The 19,336-nt window shown below is 37.8% G+C and overlaps 1 protein-coding gene and 1 pseudogene across 8 annotated transcripts in view; one reads left to right on the top strand and one right to left on the bottom strand.

Annotated features, from left to right (window-relative positions):
* EHMT1 (euchromatic histone lysine methyltransferase 1) overlaps positions 1 to 19,336 on the top strand; it is a 430,700-nt gene that overhangs the window by 118,604 nt on the left and 292,760 nt on the right. The gene's annotated exons all lie outside the window — the stretch shown is intronic.
* Positions 4,074 to 5,808, bottom strand: LOC138149550 (dihydrofolate reductase pseudogene; annotated as a pseudogene).

Raw genomic sequence — 19,336 nt, 5'->3', positions numbered from 1 at the left:
CAACTCAGGTTTTTTCATCAAGAATGCTTGAAAGTCCTGTATTCCACTGAATGACCATATTTTCCCCTGAAACATGATACTCAGTTTTGCTGGGTAGGTGATTCTTGGTTTTAATCCCAGCTCCCTTGACCTCCGGAATATCACATTCCAAGCCCTTCGATCCCTCAGTGTAGAAGCAGCCAGATCCTGGGTTATCCTGATTGTGTTTCCACAATATTCAGATTGTTTCTTCTGGCTGCTTGTAATATTCTCTCCTTGATCTGGGAATTTCAGAACCTGGCTATAATATTCCTAGGAGTTTTCTTTTTGGGATTTTTTTCAGGAGGTGATCAGTGGATTCTTTCAACCTCTATTTTGCCCTCTGGTTCTAAAACATCAGGGCAGTTTTCCTTGAGGATTTCTTGGAGATGGTTTCTAGGTTCTTTCTTTGATCATGGCTTTCAGGTAGTCCAATAATTTTAAAATTCTCTCTCCTGGATCTATTTTCCAGGTCAGTGGTTTTTCCAATGAGATATTTCACATTGCCTTCTATTCTTTCATTTGTTTGGATCTGTTTGACAGCATCTTGATTTCTTCTAAAGTCATTAGCTTCCATTTGCTCCAGTCTAATTCTGAAGGAATGATTTTCCTCTGTGAGCTTTTGAGAATCTTTTTCCATCTGGCAAATTAGGCTTTTTAAGGCATTCTTCTCCTCATTGCTTTTTTGAGCCTCTTTTGCCATTTGAATTAGTCTATTTTTTAAGGTGTTATTTTCCTCAGTCAGGCTGTAGACTCTCATTTCGTAATGTTCTTGCATTGTTCTCATTTCTCTTCCCAATTTTTCTTCCACTTCTCTTATCTGCTTCTTAAGGTCCTCTATGGCTTGTAACCAGCTTGTGTTTTCCTTAGAAGCTTTTGGTGCAGGAGTTCCGACTTCCATGTCTTCCTCCTGTTCCATGCTTTGATCCTTTTTGTCCCCAAAATAGGAGTCTAATGTTGGGTTCTTCTGTTTGCTTTGTTTCCTTTGCCTGGTCATGTTGCCACTCCTTTACTTGACTTTTGGGCTTTTTGCCACAGTAGGGCTCTGCTATCAGACAGGGGAGCTTCGTCCCAAATGCTGGGGTTTTCTCAGCTGCCAGAGGTATTAGTTGGGTGTCCTCTTTGAAGCCTCCACGTGCTCTGGCAAGCTGGACACCCACCCCAGGACCTCCACCCTAGACCGCAATTCAGATCCAAGCAGGTTAAAGCAAGAGCTATTACCCCTCAGACTGGTGCTTGGTCCCCCTACACTCTGCAGGCCAGGAGCTAAAGCTGCTACATGGGGGCGGCTCCTCATCGCTTCTCACCCTGGGGGCAGAAGCCGACTCACTCCCAACCACTGGGTCCCAAAGTCCACACTGCACTGACTTCTCACTTTGTCCTTAGCATCTATTTGTTGATAATTCTGGACCACCACAGCTGCTGGTCATCTGGAGTCCCTCCACCAGGTGGCTGGTCAGGCCCACCCTGGGGCTGAAACCTTGGCATGGAGCTGGGTGTGGCTCTGGCTGCGCTGGCTGCTTGCTGCTGGCCTGCTGGGCTGTGGGAGGTTAGCTTCTCTGTGTCATTTTGTGGGTTCTGTAGCTCCAAAGTTTGTTCAGAGTCCCCTTTTACATGAATTGGGGAAGGTGGAAGCCGGAGCCACGTGGAAGACCTGCTTCTACTCTGCCATCTTGACTCTGACCCCCAGGAGAGTGTTTTTGCCTTTATCTTAATGGAACTGAGGGACTTTATGAGGTAGGGGTGAGGAGGGAATGCAGTCTAGGCAAGTAGGATAACCATTTCAGAGGCAGATGAGACAGGAGATGGAGTGTTTTGTATGAGGAGAGAGAAGGCTGCTTTAGCTGGATTAAAGAGTGTGGGAGGAAGAGTAATGCCCATTGAGGCTGGAAAAATAGGGCTATGTACAGGGATTTAAAAGCATATATAGGGATAGAAATATAGACATTTATATTTGATCCTAGAAGCAATACGAAACCACTGGCATTGATTGAGTAGTAGAGTCACGTGGTCTGTGCTTAAAGAAAATTACTTTGGCTAAGAGACCCATCAGTAGACTATTGCAAGAATCTAGGTGAGAGGTAATGAGGACCTGAACTTAGGTGGTAGCCTTTTTATTGAAGTCATTGAGTATTAAAGTATAGATTGATTTAATTTGGAGGGTCTGAGTTCTTTGTAGAATTTTTATACTTCCTCATCCTCTGCCGACAAATGTTGCTGCATAAACTGAAATTATCTTCATGGTTATCTTTTTGAAACTTCAAGGATTCCACAATAGGAAGTGATCAGGTGGTCCATGAGATTGTTTCCTATTGCCTTTGGATGCACAATAAAACCAACTCTGCTATTCCCATATTTGCTTTTCCTGGGGAAACCAGTAAGTCATCCTTCTATTAGTGTCAACTTACTTTGTTATGGTTTCATTTATAGTGAGATTGTTAATATTGGTATGATTTAGTTCCTTCAGTAATATAACTTATTGGGTCCTGCACAAAGATCATGCATTTAGAGTACCAACAATTAGGTTAATGTTTATAATTGGTTAAAAATCTGTGATTCTTAGTATACATTTTGCTCCCTTCTCCTTCTGTTACTGTAGCCTCAGAAGTGGAAGTATTTTTCTTTGTTTTTTTGGATTCCTATGGCCAAATAATGCATTACCAAGTGACTAGTGAGAGTTTTCTTTTTACTTAGGCTGGTGAAAAGCAGACATAGTTTTTTTTCTTAGACCATGCTTAAAATCTCTTCAGAATTGTGTGATCTTCCAGAGCTTACATATACTTATGGATAGCCTTTACCCCACACTAGGGTCACCTTTATGCTATGATGAGGTATTAGAAGAGAACTTGCTTTATTTAAAGTACTTTGTTTTTATGGGTTCATCTTTTAGAAAAACTCTTGCTTAGAAAAGGGATAGTTTGTGATAAAAATAGCTGTTTAGGCATTATTTCTTTATCGTTGATTGTGGGTTAGCAGAAATAGTACTGGATTAGGAAATCAGAAAACCTAGGCTCATTACATAGTAGGCTTTGTCACTTCAAAGAAATCACTTAAAATCTCTGAGCCATATTCAGTCAAGTCACTTAACAAACATTAAGTGCCTACTATGTGACAAATACTTTGCAAATCATAGTGAAATGAACAATTCCTGCCTTTCAAGGATCTTTCATGCTACCAGGGATACTTTCAAACAGTAAACAATGGATTGTCAAATAATCAATAGTTAATAAGCATTTAAGTCCTTATTATGTCCCAAGCACTTTGCTAAGCAGGAGCGTGAAATTTGTTCACAGAGAAGTAAATACAGTATTTCCAATGTACCAAAAAATATCCCCACTTGATGATTTTGGGAGGTACAATAACAAATGAGAGACTCAGAAAGTATCTCTTGAAGGGAGATGTGCTAGAGGTGAGCCTTGAGTGGAGTTAAGAGCACTCATGTCTGTTATTTTTTTGAACTTTTTGAAGTTATAGACATGTCTGACTATGTCTAGCATTTCTCTCCTTGATTTATGGTTGCCTGTTGCAAGATTCTAACTGCCTTTACTTCATCAGCCAGTCTCCTTTTGTGGGTCACAATTATTGTAGGTACAGAGTAACACTTCCCCTACTTGTTTACCTTTCCAGTCTTACATATTACTCTATTTCATGTATTCTGTGGTTAAGCCAAACTTGCCTTCTTACTGTTTCTTACACAAGGCACTATATTTCTCCAACTTTCCTAGTTTGTTTGACCTTCTTTCCCCTGCTTGGAGTGCTTTCCTTTCTTATTTCTGCCCTTAGAATCCTTAATTTCCTTCAAAGCTCAGCTCAAACATCGCTTACATGAGACTTTCCTGATTTTCCCTGCTGCTAGTGACTTCTGCTTTCCCCATTACCTTATATTTATTTTGAATACATTCATATTTGTACACGTTGCCTACCTTTATAGAATGTAAGCTCCTTGAGGGCAAAGGACTTCTTCATTTTTTGTCTTTGTATTTCTAGAGGTGTATGTGTGTGTGTGTGCGTGCGTGCGTGTGTGTATGTGTGTGTGGTCTGTGTGGACAATAGACATTGTAGATGAATAATGAATTTGGCCTAGAATTAAATGGACAAAGAACAGGCTGGATTACATTTGAAAAAGTGGATGGCACTTTTTTTTTGGCTTTTTGGACGGGGGAATGCAGGGCAGTTGGGGTTAAGTGACTTGCCCAAGGTCGCACGGCTAGTAAGTGTAAAGTGTCTGAGGCCGGATTTGAACTCAGGTCCTCCTGACTCCAGGGCCAGTGCTCTATTTGCTGCGCCACCTAGCCGCCTGAAGAGTACTTTTAATCACCCCCAAATTCTTCACTGAAACAGTAACCCATTTTTTTTCTTTGGATTCAGGATCATATCATTAAAAGAGGAAAAAGTCTTTCACAAATTATCATGTTAGTTTATGTTAAAAACTCTACCACATATAGGGTTAGTAGGATTTTTTTTTAATATGATAAAACGTATCTAAAACCACAAGCTACTATTATATTCAATGGAGATACATTAGAAGCTTTCCCAGTCAGTTCAGTGGTAAAGTAAGGTTGCCTTCTTTACCTGATATTGTTTGACATAGTTCTAGAAATGGTGGGAATAGCAATAAGACAAGATAGAAAAATCAAAGGCATAAAAGGAGACAAAGAAGGGAGAAAATTATCCCGATTTGCTCATGACTTGCTGTCTATGGGATAGAATCGTGGAGAATTACCAAAGTAGCCAATTGAGACGATAGCTTCAGTAGCGGCTGTTACTGCCTTTTTTTTTTTTTTTTTTACTTCTAATAACAGTTTTTATTCTAACATCATACCAGTTTAATTTTTAATGGAAAAACTTGTTGGAAACAGCAGCCTTCAAACCTTAAATATTAATCATGTTTTTCATATACTTCAAATTTATACTTGAATGCCTTTTTCTTCTTGGACATCAGTAAGAACACCTGGATATTCTGGGAGAAGTTTATATTTCTTTAGATCAATTTCTGGAAAAAATGTGTCACTCTCAAATTCTTGCAAAATTCTGGTCACAAACAACAGCTGATGTCCAGGTTAGTTCATTGCTTCCTTATAAACAGCTGCCTCCAACTACCCAAATATTGTCCACATTGTTTGCTAGTTCTGGAAGTTCAAGAAGGTGTAATGCATCATCCAGACTTTGGCAAGATAATGAGCTCTAGGAGGAGGTTCCTTCAGTTCTCTGCTAAGAACTAAATTAATCCCATCTTTTAAAGGTCGACTCTTTTCAGGAAGGGAGAACCAGGTTTTCTTCCCCATTATCAAGAGATTCTGCTTACCTTCCACTGAAGGAGTACAATCCACAAACATCAATAGCATTTCTGTATGCTGAATCCAGGAGGGATTCATTTGTGCAGGATGGAAGTTCCATTCGGAATAACGAGGTCTCTCTGACAAACCACACTGAGTGTTTGTGCGCGTGCTGCAGTCACAAAGCAGTCCTAGCAAATGTGTGCCTCTTTTGCCTTTCTTTGTATCCCCAGCCTGGTGCCTGGCATAGTAGATACTTAATACATTCTTAATGCCTTGACTATGTTTTTAGCTGGCATTTATATAGTACTTTAAAGTTTGGAAAGTGCTTTCCATATGTTGTCTCATTTTGATGTCACAACAACCCTACCATTTAGTTATCATTATCTCCACAGATGAGGAAATTGAGTCTGAGAGAGGTTAAATCAGTAAATGATGACTTGCCCAGTGGGGTCAGACATATAGTAAGAATCTGAGGGGAGATATAAAGAACAAGTTAAATAGTTGGATTGTTATTTAGTGTTTATGACTAGAACATGGTGCTGTAATAAAATGACAGTATCACTGAAATTAATTTATAGGTTTAGTGCTATTTAAATACCCAGAAGATATTTTATAGAGCTAGAGAGAATAAAAATCATTTAGAAGAATAAAGGCAAAATTAATGAATTTTTGTTGATTGTAGGTCATAGAATGGTATATTTTTAATTAGCTGTGGTTGAAGATAAACTGTGATGGGACTCACAAATGGCTGCTGTTTATATGTGCTTAGAAACAAACTATCTTGGTGGCACCCTCTCTTAAAACCTCTTCCCAGGAATAAAACAAAAATATCTATTCAGTAATATAAACATTAGTCCCCCTTTTTTTTTTATCTTTGCTTACCTCTTCTCCCTTTCTTCTTCCCTGCTATTTTGTGTCCTACTTTCAATTTCTGAGTAAGCTCTGCTCCTTCCATGAACAGATACACTCTATCAGTCATATCATTGATCATTGTTTCTTTGTGAGTGTTCAGTCAGGTATAAGGTGAAGAAACAAAGCTGCTTTATTTTAATGTATAGATGATTTCTTTTATCCCATTGCCTAGAAAGACAATGGACTATGTTTCCATAGGAAGTTATTTGCAGAGCAGAGCTCAGATGCTTTTTAGCTTGTGAAAAGGCATAGCAGTCTCCAGAGTAGCTGAGTAGAACTTCTCTTTTCCTCTGGGGAGGTAGAGTGGAAAAGGAACATGCTCTTCTGGTTGGGATGCATCCTACTGTTCTTTAGTGAAGTGTTACCTCTTATGGTATATTGTCCATTTTTAGTCCACAAGTATGAATATGAACCTTGTACAGGGACTGTTTTATATCATGAGAGAGGAGAGGGAGAGAATGTAAACTACTCTTGGGGTGGTTGCTTGCTAGACTTTACTGCTTTCCATTATGAAATTTCTATAATAGAATATTGTTTGTTTTGTGTGACAATATTTAGTAGACTGTTAAGTGGTCAAAAATTGGCCTTAAAGCTATAGGTAGGCTTTAATTAGTTTGGGTTAATATAAAAGAAAGTCCTTATGATGCCATATCCCCTTTTGTTAAACCCTAGTATTTTAGAGCTGTGAGGTATCTGAAGGACTACTTGGGATGGCTTAGTGGGAGTATTTCAGTAGAATTTGAAAGCAGTGACTTAGCAGTTTAAGTTTGTTTTACTCTTTACTAACAACTCTGTATTTAAGACAAGTTGGGCCATTGCATCTCCTTCCTCCATGTATTCTCACTGACCATCCTCTCCTTTTTCCCAGCCCCCTTCCCCTCCCCCTATCCCTGGAATGTATTCCTTATTCATTCTGGCATCTAGGATTCCTTGTATTCCATCAGTGTTCAGCCCTGGCACCACCCCCTCCTTAGCCTCCTTTGATTTCTCTGGTTGTTACTCTTTACATCCTTAAATTGCCATGTCTTGTTTATGTATGTGATTTTCCCAGAAGTGAAGGAACTTTTTGTCTTTGTAGTTATAAAATCACAAGAGCATAGATTTAGAGCTGGAAGGAAGGCCATCTAACCAACTCTCCTTTTACAGATGAGGAGATTGAGTCTCAGATACATGCAGTGACTTGCCCAAGGTCACACATGTCAGACCTAGGATTCAGAACTAGGCCTTCTAGTTTCCATGCTGAGAGTTCTACCTCCTAATGAAATCATAGATCTAGACCCCCCCCAAACCCCTCCAAAATAACCACCAAAACTTAAATTTTGTGTTTTAGTTTTTTAAAAATCTTTAAGAACAACAAAAAATAATATCTGGAAAATAAAGGCAGTGAGGAGAGGTAGAATTAAGTAAGGTGAGTCTTTTGTTTTTTGTTGAATCGTTTTTCAATTGTGTCTAACTCTCCTGAGATCTCATTTGGGATTTTTTTGGCAAAGATACTGGATTGGTTTGCCCTTTCCTTCTCCAGCTTATTTTACAGATAAGAAAACTAAGGCAAAACCCATGGTCACATGGTTAGTAAAGAATATCATGGTAGCATGGTAAGTCAATGAAGTATTTGGGCAATAACATTATATTAATTTATATAATAAACAAGTGCTTTTATTTTAGTTTAACTTTTACAAAGGAATGTTTACTTCAAAGATAAAATGAGAGTTAACATAAACATTGACCCTCATCTATAGGGGTATAATCCATCTATACTACCTCACTCTCTGGGGAGGGGGGAGTAGAGATTAGTAGAGATTAGATTAACTCAGGCTTTCATAGCATTAGTCCCACCAAGTACCAAGTCCTAAACACTCTCTTTCTCTCTATCTCCCACCCTACTCCCCCAACTTACTGGGATCCTGATTGACAGCAACATCCTGATGCCTGTAATTCTGGGTAGGCTCCCCATGGCTCAAGATACCAGGTTGGGGACTCCATTCCCAGTACCTAGGATTGAAAAGGACAAATAAAACAAACTAGATCAGCAAAACCTGTTTCTTGGGATCATGTGGTCAGGGAGAGAGGAAAGTTAGTCCACAAGCATTTATTGAAGTGTTTACTAATAGTGTGTTAAAAAAAGCACTGGGGAAACAAATTCAAGGTGAGTAGGGGAAGGAGGGTGGGGAATCTTAAATTCTGATGGGAGAAAACCATGTATAAAAAGGTAGATGAAAAGGGTAGAGGAGTAGGTACCTAGGTGGGAGCATGGTGGCTAAGACTAATGAAGTATAGCAGATTTGAGGCTCTTCCCCAAAATAGAGGTTCATGGAAGAACTCAGTGTTGGTAGAAGGGGCTTACAAGAGCAGATGAGGTGTGGTGGGGTAGTTGCTCCTGCCTTTCCCTGCTTACTGGTGTCACTTCCAAATGAGTAAGTCCTTTGCCCCTGGACTTGGCATGAGAGAGAGAGTTACAAGTGATTTTAAGATATAATTTCACATATTTATAGTTGAATTCTGAGTGATATCACCTATCTGGTACACTTCTATGAGACTAATCTTTTTTTACTTGATCATTTTCAAAAAATTTCCATTGGTAAGTACAAATAGACATGTATATATATATAAACAAGAAAATAAGAAAAATGAACAGTGAAACAAAGAATGGAAAATAATGGTACTGTGTCTGATAAATTCTGTTATTTACTGATTATTAATCCCCCAAGCTGAAGTGTATGTATTAATTTTAAACTAGTAGCAATTCTGTCATTTTTATCTGTTATATCATTTAAACATTTCCTCTCTTTTTTTTTGGTTTTGTACTTATTTAAACATCAAATATTTGCATTTCCATATACACAGTGCAGAAAAAATAGGATATTTTTGAATGAAACCATAAATCTATAATATGTGTAGCCAGCATTTTTACAAAAAAACATTATAAATTCCATGTTAGATAAAGTGCTCTTCTGCTTGTGTGTTTCCCTTCAAACTTCTATTTTATTGTTTGCATTAAAAAAATACAAGGGCTTTCTTTTCTTTTTTCTACTTGGCGTCAGCCTTATTACTCGTCCTCCCCCCCCCCCCCCAAAATTAAACAGAAACAAAGCCTTAAGCATAGTTGAACAAAACAATCATGTACTTGCCACAAGTCAAAATGTATATTTCATTGTGTCTCTTGAGTCTTTCATTTCATTGTTAGGTTGTGGTAAACCTGTTGATCCCTAGTCCTCTGGTTAAGTGCTTGGTCACTACATATATTGATCTGAGTTCTTAAGTCCCATAGTTGTCCTTTTTATATACTGTTGTAGTCTTCATAGAAATTGGCTTCCTAATTCTGCTCACTCCAGTCTGCTTCAGTTCATATAAGTCTTTGTATCTTTGAATCTGGCTTTTTCACCGTTTTGTACTGCTCAGTAATATTTCATTAGTTTCATATAATAATAATAATAGTATCTAACATTTATATAGTGCTTACAATGTGCTAGGCATTGTGTTAAGTGCTTTACAATTATTAATCTATTCTCATAATGACTCTGGAAAATAGGTGCTATTATTATCTCATTTTACAGATGAAGTAACTGAAGAAAACAGAACTGATGTGACTTTCCCAGGACTTGTAAGTGTCTGAGGTTGGATTTGAACTCAGGTCTTCCTGACCTCAGAACCAGTGCTCTATCCACTATGCCACCTTATTACTTCTTACGTATCAAAATTTTTCTCCCATTTCTAAAATGATGGATATACCCTTTCCACTTTGACCTCATAGAAAAGAAGTTCATAGGTATTTAATACAAATTTGTTGCTGTTATTGTTTTTAATTTTGTAGTTGTACTAGTTAATTTATTCTTTTTCATCTTGCTTTACTTAAACTACATCACTTCAAAGAATCAGAGAATTTGAAAGCTGAAAGAGACTTCAGGAACAATTTATATTTCAGATAAGGTATCAGTAAAATGGACTTAGTCAAGAGATAGGGAGACTACATTGTGCTTGAGGCATCATAGACAATGCACTTGAAAGGAATCTTCTCTATACCATACTTATGCTTGAAGACCTCTGAAAGTAGGGAACCATCCCCCTTTTGAGGGAAATACTGCTCTAATTGTTAGGAAGTTTTTCTAGACACCAGAACTCAAGTTTGCCTTGTATCTATTTGCAACTTGTACCTATTGTTCTTGTTTCTTTTCTTTGAGCCATGTAGAGTGGTCTAATCCCTCTTTCACATGTACACCACCTTTCTAGTACTTAGATAGTGCTTTCAGCCATCCCTAAATTAGACATGCCCAATTTCTTGAGACAGTCGTCATCTAGTATGAATTCAAGGATCTTCACCATTTTGGTTGACCTCCTGGACTTTCCCTAGTTTATCTGTATTTTTCTAATCTGTGGTGACCAGGGCTGAACACAATGACTCAGATGTGGTCTGTCCAGTGGAGAATTTGGTGTCACTTTCCTATCCCAGGAGCTTAGGCTATATTAGCTTTTTGGGCTGTAGTTTCACCCTCTTGACTTACATTGAGTTGTCCACTAAAACCCCTATCAGGGATGGGGAGCCTGTGGCCTCAAGGCCACGTGTGGTGGTCCTCAAATGTGGCCCTTTGACTCAATCCAAACTTCACAGAACTAATTCCCTTAATAAAAGGATTTGTTCTGTAAAACTTGGATTATTCAAAAAGGTACACCCAAGGACCTAGAAGGCTACATGTGGTCTCGAGGCAGCAGGTTCCCCACCCCTAGATCTTTTTAGATAAACTTTTTTTTTCTCTTTTAGATTTGCTTATTTTTAGTTTGCAACACTCAGTTCAACAAGTTTTTGAGTTCCAGAATTTTTCCGTTTCCCTCCTCTTCTCCGCCCCAAGAGGGGCATGTAATCTGATATAGGTTCTACATATATCTTTGCATTAAATATATTCACAATAGTCAAGTTGTAAAGAATTATAACCAATGGAATGAACCATGAGAAAGAAAAAAACAAAACAAAAAAAGAGCAAATAGTTTGCTTCAATATGCATTCAGACTCCGTAATTCTTTCTCTGGATATGGATAGCCTTTTCCATCCATCACAAGTCTTTTGGAGTTGTCTTAGAACCTTGCATTGCTGAGAGGAGCCAAGTCTATCAAAGTTAGTCATCACAGATATAATGTTTCTGTAATTGTGTACAAAGTTCTCCTGGTTCTGCTCCCCTCACTCAGCATCAGTTCATAGAGGTCTTTCCAGGTTATTGTGAGTTTCATCTGCTCCTCATTTCTTATAGCATAATAGTATTCCATTGCATTCATATACCACAGCTTGTTTAGCCATTCTCCAATTGATGGGTATCCCCTTGATTTCAAATTCTTTGCCACCACAAAAAGAGCTGCTGTAAATATTTTTGTACATACGGGTCCTTTTTGCATTTGTATGATCTCTCTGCGATACAGCTCTAGAAGTGGTATTGCTTGGGTCAAAGGGTATGCACATTTTTATAGCCTTTTGGGCATAGTTCCAGATTGCTCTCCAGAATGGTTGGAACAGTTTGCAACTGTACCAATAATGCATTATTGTTCTAATTTTCCCACATCTTCTCCAGCATTTATAATTTTCCTGTTTTGTCATGTTAACCAGTCTGACAGGTGAGATGTGGTACCTAAAGGTTGTTTTGATTTGTATTTGTCTAATCAATAGTGATTTAGAGCATTTTTTCATATGATTATAGATATCTTTAATTTCTTCCTCTGAAAACTGCCTGTTCATGTCCTTTGACCATTTATCAATTGGGGAATGACTTTGTATTCTTATAACTTTGATTCAGTTCTTTGTATATTTTATTTTTTGCTTTTTTTCTTTTTTGGAAGGGCAGTTGGTGACTTGTTAAGTGACTTGCCCAAGGTCACACGGCTATTAAGTGTTATGTGTCTGAGGCCGGATTTAAACTCAGGTCCTCCTGACTTCAGGGCCAGTGCTCTGTTCACTGTGCTACCTACCGTGTTTCCCCGATAATAAGACACTGTCTTATTAATTTTTTTGGACAGAAAAACACCAGAGGGCTTATTTTAATGAAAATTGACAGCAATTTTAATAAACAGGTAAATGTGAACAAAAAAATGTACCTTTATTCAATAAGCAAATCACTGGGGAAGAACAGGATGACTCGCTCACTGCTGCAGCTCTGATTGGATGCAGCTCGGACCGCGGCGTGCATTTCACGGGGGGGGGGGGGGGACGACGGTGCATACAGAGGGTACCGTAATGTAGCGTGTAGTGCAGGGGATCACCTTCACTACAGTAGCAATCTCAATAGGGCTTATTTTCGGGGGAGGGCTTATTTTAGAGGAATCTTACACAGTAAGGGGAGGGCTTATTTTCGGGATAGGGCTTATTATCAGGGAAGCACAATAGCTGCCCCTGTATATTTTACAAATGAAGCCTTTATTAGTTACATTGGCTGTAAAAATTCTTTCCCAATTTTTGCTTCCCTCCTAATCTTGGTTGCATTGGCTTTATTGGTACAAAAACTTTTCAATTTAATGTAACCAAAATTATCCATTTTGCATTTTGTAATGTTCTCTGTATCGTTTGGTCATAAATTCTTTTCCATAAAACTGAGAGACAAACTATTCCTTGCTCTCCCAGATTGCTTATAGTATCAGATTTTAGATCTAAATCATGATAAACTTTTTAAACTATACTTATGAAATTTATTTCTTGAAACATAAAATGTAAAGTCTCACATTTAGTTTAAAGCAACCAAAGTAAGAAATATGGTGCTGTCATGTGTTAAAAAAGTAATAAATGCTAGTTCATTTGTTGACTTAAAGTAATCTCAGTATAAGATGTTGAGGGGCAGGTAGGTGTAATGGAAATGCAAATTTGGAAGATCTTCCCTGCCCCTAGGCTAAAGTGCACCTGAAGCCTGGAGTGGGAGGCTTGTTTTTCAGTAGATACTTCTTGATTGGCCAGTGGGTCCAGAAGGTTGTTACATTCTCTGAGCCAGGAGAAGGCTATATAAGCCCTGATGTGAGGCTTTGTTTTGGGGGCTCACTTTGAGAAGTGTTCTGTGATTTGATCTGTGTTCTGGGAAGCCATTGTCCAGAGGCCCCCCCCCCCCCCCCTTGAAAAACCCAGATGTGGAAACCCAGATGTTGACTGGGTATGGATGTAATGGTTGGACAGTTTGGAAATCTGTCTACTTGATCTGTTTCTGTCTTGATAATTCTGCCTGTATACTTTGAAGTTCGGGGTGCTGACCTTTTTCCCCTGAACAAGGTAAACGATATATGTCTGACTGATTAAAGTAAGCTTGTTAACCCATTTTGAGTTGCTTTCCTTTAACAAAGTAGATCCAAGAACCTGTATGGGCAGCCACCCTGAGGACGCTTGGGGTGCTTGCTGCTACAGTAGGTGGCATAGTGGATAGAACACTGGGCCTGGAGTTAGGAAGACTTATCTTCCTGAGCTCAAATTTGGCCTCAGACACAAGCTGGGTGGCCCTGGGCAAGTCACTTAACCTGTTTACCTCTGTTTCCTCATCAATAGCAATATAGCTAATGAAGGGGATTCTTTTTTATTTTATTTTGTTTATTTGCTTTTTGGAGGGGGAAGGCAGGGCACTTGAGGTTAAGTGACTTGCCCAAGGTTACATGGCTAGTAAGTGTTAAGTGTCTGAGGTCACATTTGAATTCAGGTCCTCTTGAATCCAGGGCCTGTGCTCTAGTCACTGCCCCAATGAAGGGGATTCTTGAGCTGCATCAGACCTCACCTTGTCTTTTTTAACTTTAACATTTCATTATATGTTATTTTAGGGTATGTACAAATATTAATGATTAGAGTTATTCAGAGGTAGAAAGGAATGTCTTGGGAGATAGTGGATTCCCCCTTACAGGAGATCTTCTGTGAGGATAACCACTTATTGGCTATGTCTGTATCTTTATAATCACTTAGGTTGTAACCTTGAAGTCATCCTTTGCTCATCTCTTTCCTCAACCCTCATTCAGTCAGTTGCCAAGTCTTGTAATCTTGTCACCTTCTTTCCACTTTCACAATTTGCTACTTGAGTTCAGGTTCATTTCTTACCTGGATTATTGCAGTATTCCCTTAATTAGCTTCCTCAACTGTGACCTTTACCCTTTTCAGTCTGTCATCTCACACACCTGCTCAGTGACATTACTGATGCACAGGAAATGATCAGATGAGGAGCTGAATTTGTCACTTCTTTACTCAGAAATCTTCAGTATTCCCTGCTGTTTCCACAGTAAAATACAAACTCCTCAGCTTGTTATTTAAGTCTTTCATAATAGGATCTCTACCCCTTTTCCATTATAATTTTACCTATTTATTTATGTTTTATATGTATTTACATATATATTTTATATTTTCATTTCTGTGTTTTCTCCAGTATCATTTTATATCATCATTATACATTAATTCTCTCTGTTTTAGTCAAACTGGCCTACTAGCTGTTACTTCTATATGACATTCCATCTGTGCCTCTTGAGTGCTCTCCTTTTATTTTTTTTAATATCTTATTTTTTGTCAATTACATATAACAATTTAAAAATTGAGTTCTGAATCTTCTCTCTTTCCCTTATCTCCCCCTTACTGAGATAGCAAGCAGTTTGACATAGGCTATACATGTTCAGTCATGCAAAACATTAACTTATTAGTCATGTTGTAAAAGAAGACACAGACCCAAAGGTAAAAAAAAAAAAAAACAAAAAAAATAAAGAAAATGAAAAACAGTGCTTCCATCTGCATTCAGACTCAGTTCTTTCTCTGGAGGTGTATAACATTTTTCATTGTGAGTTCTTTGGAATTGTCTTGGTCACAGTTGATCATACAGTATTGCTCTTACTGTGTACAATGTTTTTCAGGTTCTGCTCACTTCACTTTGCATTATTTCAGATAAGTCCAGGTTTTTCTGAAATCCTCTTGCTCATCATTTTTAACAGCACAGTAATATTCAGTTACAATCAAATGCCACGATTTGTTCAGCCATTCCCTAACTTATGGGCAACCCCTTGATTTCCAATTTTTTTTACTACGAAGAGTTGCTATAAACATTTTTGTTTAAATAAGTTCTTTTTCCTTTAAAAAAAAATCTTTTTGGTATATATAACTAGTAGTGGTATTGCTGTATCAAAGGATATATACAATTTTTGAGTCCTTTGGGCATATTCCAAATTGTTCTCCAGAATGGTTGAATAAGTTCACAGGTCTACCTACAGTGTGCTCTCCCTTCTTGCTTCCAACTCATAGAATCCCTTGCTTTCACTGATCGAGAGCCACTTGATAACTGAGGCCTTTCCTGATCTGCCAAACCTGTTAATACTCTCTACCTTTTGATATATCTTTGTGTATGTTTTGTATTTACTTATTTGGGGAAATTCTCCAAGTAGAATGTAAGTTCCATAAGGGCAGAGACTTATATTTTTGCCTTTGTATCCCCAGGGATTAACAGAGTACCTTGAATGTAGAAGATACTTGATTAATGTTTATTGAATGTAATTTAGTACTTAGTGTGGAGGAATTATGGGAAGCCAAATGGACTGTTCAGTTGGTAGAACTATGAACTAGTTCACTACTTCTGAAAACATTTGAAATTATTGTGAAAAGTCACTAACATTTCATACTTTTTGACTGGGGCAATTCTGTTTCTGGATTTGGGGATCTGAAAGAAGTCAAATAAATAATCCTATATATGCCAAAATATTAGTAGCACTACTTTTTGTAGTATCAGAAATTGAAAACAGAGTCCTCATTGACTGGGGAAATGGAAGAGCAATCTATAGTAAATGAATGTATGGAATGTTGTTGTACTGTTAGAAATGGTAAGCCCGAGGAACTGAGAAATCTGGTAAATAGCAGCTAGAGGGTACAGTGGATAATATTAGACTTGTGGTCCTGAATTCAAGTTTCAGACACATACTGGGTGTCTGAATTTCTTCAATTCACTTAATTTCTCTCAGTCTCATTTTTCCAATATGTATAATAATAGGCAGCTAGATGGTATAATGGACAGAGTTCTGGGCCTGGATTCAGGAATACCTGAGTTCAGCTCCAGCCTCAGACTCTTACTGTTTGCCGCTGGACTCTTAATCTTTACCTTTCTCAGTTTTTGAAACCATAACATGGATAATAATAGCACCTATCTCCCAGGGTGATTGTGAAGATCAAATGAGGTAGTAGTTGCAAAAGTGCTTGGCATATAGTAGGAGCTCAATAAATGCTTCTTTCCTTCCATTTTCCTTTTTTCCCTTCCTACTTCAGGGAGTTGGTGTGCGGTTCAAATTAGATAACATATCTAGATATTACAGAGTGATCCAGAATGAAGAAAGGAGAGAGATCGACAAACCATATGCATGATTTTACAGTATTATAAATGAAGACACATCGGAATTTCTAAAAAAACAGTTTTACTAAAACTAATACCTTTTAGATATTTATGCAATAACCATATGAATACTACACTAAAGAGAACATTTTTCAGCAAATAGATTGGCTGAATGGAAAGGGACTTTTGAATATTTCTGTATATGGGCTTTCTAACAGAATTTGTTATATTCTCATCTGATTATAATAATATTCCCTAAAATGTGATTTTACTTGTATCAATTGCATGCATACACACACACACCCCTATCTATGTAATCAATATATATAATATATAAAGTTATATATCTATATAATCCCTATGTGTATATCACAAAATCATAGATTTAGAGCTGGAAGAAATCTCAGAGGCTACTTAGTTCAATCCCCTCATTTTATAGATGAGAAAACAAGCTTAGGATGATTAAGAGACTTGCCTGAAGTCAAAACTTGTAGTGTCACAGGTGTAATTTGAACTGAAGACTTCTAACTCCAGAGCCAGTACTATTTTCACAGTTTACTGGTGAAGCATCAGTTTATCTTAGCATTAGTTTAGCCTAAGTTGGCCTAAGGCATACAGTTTCATACAGAACAAGAGAAAATAAGTTTGTGCTATGATATGAGATACTCAGGTTAGATATAAAAAATTTCCTTTTGGGCAGTGTTGTAGGAAAATTATCTTCTTTGTAAGGGGAGGGAATAGTTATTCAATGACTTCTTGTGGTCTTTTTCAAGCTCAGTGATTCTGTTTTTTAGGTTAATGATTCAATCTTTTCCAGAATAAAAAGCCCACACAAAACCCTTCACAAACACCCTTAGCAAAGCAAATTTATTAAAACCTGTTTGAGGAGGAAGGCTTGACTGTGATCTCTTTCAGAGCAAGGACTTTTTTTTGTATGTGCCCTTTTGCTATTTATTTATTTAGTTTCTCCTGTGTTCAGTACAGAGCCTGGTACATAATAGGTGCTTAGAATGTTGACAACTTGATGTCAACAAAAACTTTTAAGGCCTTGATAGGACTCATCTCTGGTCCAAAGCTATGGTTCCCTGAGATACTCTTGGGGAAAGGATTAATCACAGTAAAAGGTCTGTTCTTGTACATATAATCTGAAGTGATCAAAAACTCTAGTCTATTTTTCCTTGCATTTGACATCAGAATTAATATTAAATTTAGTGTTTATTTTGATTCCTGAGTTCTGGTCATAAACATAGCACCTTCTTGATAGAGTGGTGATAAAGTATGGGTTTGGAATGTCTCATGTGCTGTTACTGTTGGTTGGTTGGTTTTGTGTAATTGCTTCTCTTTGTTACCAAAATGGGTGAATTAGTTACTGTGAAATGACTAGTGTAAAAAGCAAAAAAGCATCTGTGCAACATTTTATTTTATTATTTTGGTCTTTATTAATTTGTTTACTTTTAGTTTACAAGATTCATTACTACAATTCTATGAGTTTCAAACCCCCCCCCGCCGGCCAGGGCGGCATACATTCATACATTATAAAGCATAGTATCTGCAAATACTTTCACATTAGGCATTAGTCAGGTTATAAAGAAGGATTGTAACAGATGGAATGATGAATGGGGAAAGAGGAAACAAAACCAAACAAGAAACCGAAAAAGGGCAGGTAGTTTGCTTCAATCTGGGTTCAATCGCAGTTCTTTATCTGGATGTAAACATCTCTCTCCATCATGAGTCTTTTGGGGTTGACTTATGACTCTGGATTGCTGAGAAGAGTCCAATTTATCAAAGTTGGTAGTCACACATATGTTGTGTCTGTAATTGTGTACAAATTCCTCCTGGATCTACTCTTCTCACTCAGCATCAATTCGTATAAGCCTCTCCAGGTAAATATGAAGTCCATCTGCTCCTCATTTCTTATTGCACAATAGTATTCCATAACATGCATATACCACAACTTGTTCAGTCATTCCCTAATTGATGGGCACCCCCTTAATTTCCAATTCTTTACTACCACAAAAAGAGCCGCTATAAATATTTTTGTACATATGGGTCTTTTTCCCACTTCTATGATCTCTTTGGAATACCATCCTAGAAGTGGTATTGCTGGGTCAAAGGGTATAAAATTATTTATAGCCCTTTGGGCATAATTCCAGATTGCTTTCCAGAATGGTTGGATCAATAGCCCTTTGGGCATAATTCCAGATTGCTTTCCAGAATGGTTGGATCAGTTCACAATTCCACCAGCAATGCATTATTGTTCCAATTTGTCCACATCCTCTCCAGCATTTGTCATTTTCCTGTTTTGTCATCTTAGCCAATCTGACTGGTGAGATGTAGTACCTCAGAGTTGTTTTGATTTGTGCAGCATTTTAAATGTAAACAAATGCTGTATTCTCACCTTTGTCAGTGACTTTTACCAAGTAATCCCATTCATTTTCACATTGTAAAAATTAGTAATGGCATAATATAATACTTATTCTGATATCTTCAAATGGCATGGTATATGTGGTTGCTGGTGGAAGTACAATTGAATCTCAGGGAAGAAGTGTGGCAGCAAGCACCCCAAGCGTCCTCAGGGTTTGCTGCCACCACAGGTTCTTGGATCTGCTTTGTTAAAGGAAAGCAACTCAAAATAGGTTAACAAGCTTACTTTAATCAGTCAGACATATATCGTTTACCTTGTTCAGGGGAAAAAGGTCAGCACCCCGAACTTCAAAGTATACAGGCAGAATTATCAAGACAGAAACAGATCAAGTAGACAGCTTTCCAAACTGTCCAGCCATTACATCCATACCCAATCAACAGCTGGGTTTTTCAAAGGGGGGAGGTGGC

The sequence above is a fragment of the Petaurus breviceps genome, unplaced genomic scaffold (genome assembly GCF_028583685.1).
Source record: "Petaurus breviceps papuanus isolate PSGF00001 unplaced genomic scaffold, PetGlider_PUasm1.0 90847, whole genome shotgun sequence".
Lineage (NCBI taxonomy): Eukaryota > Metazoa > Chordata > Mammalia > Diprotodontia > Petauridae > Petaurus > Petaurus breviceps.
Note: the sequence above shows the minus strand (reverse complement) of the source record. Positions and strands in the feature narration are given on the sequence as shown.